This window comes from Tupaia chinensis, unplaced genomic scaffold (genome assembly GCF_000334495.1).
Source record: "Tupaia chinensis unplaced genomic scaffold, TupChi_1.0 Scaffold145528_1, whole genome shotgun sequence".
Taxonomy (NCBI): domain Eukaryota; kingdom Metazoa; phylum Chordata; class Mammalia; order Scandentia; family Tupaiidae; genus Tupaia; species Tupaia belangeri.
Window position 1 is genome coordinate 642,732 of NW_006205385.1, and position 4,470 is coordinate 647,201.

At 38.7% G+C, this 4,470-nt stretch overlaps 1 long non-coding RNA gene across 1 annotated transcript in view; it reads left to right on the forward strand.

Moving 5' to 3' along the window:
• The window catches only part of LOC106733857 (uncharacterized), a 9,808-nt gene extending 6,385 nt beyond the window's left edge, over positions 1 to 3,423 (forward strand). The window contains exons 2-3 of the long non-coding RNA XR_001369715.1: positions 2,192 to 2,390; positions 3,263 to 3,423. This is a non-coding gene — a long non-coding RNA (uncharacterized LOC106733857). The remainder of the gene's footprint in view (positions 1 to 2,191; positions 2,391 to 3,262) is intronic.
• The last annotated feature ends 1,047 nt before the right edge of the window (positions 3,424 to 4,470 follow it).

A 4,470-nucleotide genomic window follows, 5' to 3' on the forward strand; every position in this document is an offset into this window, starting at 1 on the left:
ATAAAAAGATAGATAATACACACACACACACATATATATATATATATATATATATTTTAAAGAACCACAGTTCCTGAATAGTAATAAAAATAGTCCTCAAGGACTCCATTTTGTGCCTAGTGGCAAAGATTACTTGATTATGTCGGCAGTTGGGAGTGGTTCAGCTCTAATTGAACTTATCTGCAAAATGGCTTATAGCCCATTGTCTATAGGATGCCAAAAATGCCTGGTAACAGGTGAATACCTCAGCTGGCCATCTGGATAGTTACTAAATGCCAATCATCTGGGAATGTAAAAAGATCTGTATGATTGATTGAATTTTCACTTTTCTTTTAGTTTTCGTATTGTTTCTCCCTATTTTGTCCCTTTCACTGTTCTGATTTCCCTTCTGAGTCTTCCATAATAACACCATTGTTCTCAGAAGAGCATCTTTTACTCTTCTATCGGAGCCTCCTTCTTCCTCTTCCATAGGACTTTCATTAGTTGAAAATCTGAGCAACTGACCAATTGCAATGCATTTCCACAGATAATTAATGTTAGTATTCACCCAGGGGATCTTCATGTGAGTTTGGATATAAAGGTAACTGCCCAATTAAAAAAACAAAAAACAAAAAACAAAAAAACAAAACAAAAAACGTGTGCCAAGCTCAGTATATTCAGAATGTTTTCGAAAGTAATAACATATTTGGTGCTTTAGATCTTGATTAAAAGGGAGATGATGTGTTTGGCCCTCATGGCTACCTTAAATTTATTCCTTATCATCATTTCTTGCTGCTTTCGCTATAAACTTCAACTTTTTTTTTCTTTCCTAGTCTTCTTTTCATCACGAATAAAACCAAAATAACCTGTGAGGGTGCTGTGTAGACCAAATGAAATACCACAATCTGAGAAAATGCCTTGGAAACTGTGGAGAGATTTAAATTGTAAAGTATAGGGATGTATACTAGTACTTACTGTGTTAAAAAAGAATAGCATCAGGAGCTGAAGACAAAGTAGAGATTTAAAAGTTTATAAAATTTCAATGACAGGAATCACATCCATGTATTATTTTGCATCCCATATGAAATGACTGAATTGAGGTACATCTTATAAATGTTTGCTAAATGAGAATTCCCTTGTTTTATTTATTTATTTATTTGTTTATTTATTCATTCATTCATTCATTCATTCATTTTTCTGAGAGAGAGAGACCAGGAAAGAGAAAGCTGAAAGCCTTTTGGCCATGGTCTCCTCCTGTCACAGTTCTCTGGCTGCAGACAGCTAGCTAGGATTCCAGATGTCATTGTTCTCAGCCTGGTTAGGTTGGCTTGGAGCAAAACCCAGACCTCCCAAGCAGCCTCAACCCCATGTAACAGTACCCTGCTGCTTGCATCACCACAGCTGAACTAAGAAAAGTTTTTTAAAATGATACAAAAAAGGTGACCAGCAGTTAGCATAATGTCTATGTCGCTGAACTCCCATGTAGTCAACCACGGTTCAAGTCCTGGATTTGGTGACTTAAACTCATTCTGGGTGTGTGTGCACACATGCCCAAGATCCCAAGAGGAGGATGGAGGAGAAGGGATTGCAGCGTGGCCATCTCCCTGGGGGGTGATTGCTCTCTTCCTGTCTCTCTGTTTCTGTCTTTCTGGTGAGCACATGTGCCCTGTAGCAAAAAAAACTCTCCAAAAAAAAAAAAAAAAAAAAGGGGGGGGACTGGCCCTGCAGTCTAGTGGTGAAGAAAGCTGGATTTCACACAGCCAACCCTAATTTGAATCCCAGCCCCAGACGACTTGTAAAACACGCAGAGCATGTATGCATGTGTGCCTAACATCCTGAGAGAAAAATAGAGGAAACAAGACAGCAGTGTTACCATGACCCACTGGGGGACGCTTTCTCCCCCCTCTTTCTCTCTAACTGTATCTCTCCCTGGAGAGCACATATGCCCTTTGGCAATCAATCAACTTTTTAAAAAAATACATAAGAATCTTTACATTTCCAGTTTGTTATATTCTAATAAATTCAGTGTCTTATATGAATTTTCCAATCTCCTATGAACCAATCAACATTATTTAAGGACTTACTAGGCACCAGGCATTTGGTTGGGACTATGATAGGCATAAAGAAATCATTCAAGACACGGAGTGAGAGAACAGATTTATAATAATGAACTCAGCCTATGTGGTTAATTCTTTGTTCTTTTCACCCACAGCCCCTTGCAACTTTTTCCAATTTTATCAACGTGAGAGAACAACAAATGTAAGAATCCTACAGAATTTTATTGCAAATAAAAAGAACTGAAACAATAGGTTTCCAACCTCCAAGTTACAGGATTCAAGCTGTCAACCTTTTGGGAAAATGCTTGTGAAAGGGACCCCAGCATGAACCAACCCAGTACCCTAAAGGTTAAGGTAAGTGGATCTCTCATGGTCTATTGTGGTTGAATCACAGCCCCCTCGCAGCCTGGAAAAGCATGCTGGACACATGTGCATGCATGTCTGAAATACCAATAGGATAGAGAAATGGAAGAGAAGGGACTGAAGCTTGACCATGCCTCACCAGGGGAGTGTTTTCCCTCTGTCTCTCTCTGGCTACCATGACCTCTAGCAACTAAAATAATAATAATAATAATAATAATAATAATAATAATAATAATTAAAAGGGACCCCATCCAGAGGCTAGAAAAGCAATCAAAGTTAGAGTAGCAACACGACAGAGTCAAGGAATAGACTCTGAACTGAGATTATAAACATTGCTTTCAGACTGAACTATGTAATTGTTCAACTAGAAAGAGAAACAGAGGTAGAGAGTAGGCTAGTGGGTGTTATAGAACACCACATCCCTAAACTGAATGACCACGTAAAGAATTTCACCTAAAACTCAGAGGAGGATAACAGACATATGTATGATAATCCAAAGTAAATGTGGCAGTGGCGTGGAGAATAGAGCCATGATAATGTATATGCAAATATGTGAAGATGAAAATAGAGAACAGTGGAGGAGGATAAAAAAGAAGCCATAATAAAATTTAAAAATAGAAATAGGTTTCAGCTGTGGTGATGCATGCTGCTAAGATGCTTGCTCCACAGGCTAAGACCCGATGGGAGTTTTGGAATTAATTCTTGGTCCAACCTAACAGTTGGGCAGAATGGGGATGCCTATAGTCCCATCAGATTGGGAAGCTGACAAAGGGAGGATGGCACATTCATGGCTGGCCTGGGAAACACAGTGAATCCTGGTCTATAAAAGAGCTAGAAATGATGGTTTGCAATTATATTCCTAGCTACCAGGCTAAGGCAAGAGAATCATGGCTGAAGTGATGCATTTCCAAGACAAAGTATGCAGAGCATTGCTAACCACTGCCAGAAGCTAGGAAAGAGATGTGGGATCTTTTCTCCTTCCAAGCCTCCACAAAGAACCAACTCTTCTGACACATTGGCTTTGTTCTTCTAGCCTCTTATTCTCTATGAGAATAAAGTCCTTTTGTTTTAAGCTGCCACTAGTTTGTGATCATTTGTTATGGAAGCCCTAGGAAACAAATCCAACTGATAACTGAGGCAAAGAGAAACAGAGCTCTGCTCTGGAGTCTCACTTTGGCATTAAATGCTCGGCCTGGACATACCCTGCTTCCTTTCTGCTCACAACTCATTAGCCAACAGTCTGTACACAGCCCCCATAACCAAAAGGGAGTCAGGAAGCGCAGTCCTACAATGTGCCAAAAAGCAGAGAATCAGAAATATTTGGCAACAGCACTAATGAGTACCATGGAGCTCACTGTATTACTTTGCTTTCAGAAGCAGAAGTATAGGGGCAAAATATCTTTACAAATGTATGCTGATGAAAATAGATGACAGTTAAATCCTCTTCTCTGTGATGAACAGAAGATATTTTGTCCCCAAATCTCCAACATGATGATCCATATATTCTTTTTAACAGCTACCTCAAATTTGAATTCCAAAATCTTTCTTAAAATCTGGCAAAGACTCAACATTAGTGAGAAAATTCTTCCTCATAACTTCTAAATGGCATTTTCAGGAGTAACATCAAGGAAATATTGCTCAAATTCATCTTGCCGGGATTGAATGTGGATATTTTTTGAAATAATTTTTAAAAGCTTTGCTTTATAAGCTTTATGAAGACAAGAAAATGTTGAGGCATTTTTAAAGAGATAATTCTACCTCTGTATGTCTGAGGTAAATCATAAATTATCCTGAAACTGGAGTGGTCCTGAAATCCATGACTTGTGCCTTTTTTTTTTCTTTTCCCTCTAAGGCACATGTACTCACTGGGGGCAGAGAGAACATGGGGAAGCACCCATGTTCTGGATTCTACCTCTGTATGTCTGAGGTAAATCAGAAAGAGAAAGAATATTGGTCTTTCAGATTCAGAGTATCCAAGTCTCCAATATAGTAGCCAAATTTTCTAAGCTTTGCTGGAAGTTAGACTTTTTTGATAATTTGAAGTACTTAGCCTTATGCTTGATTTTAGGGA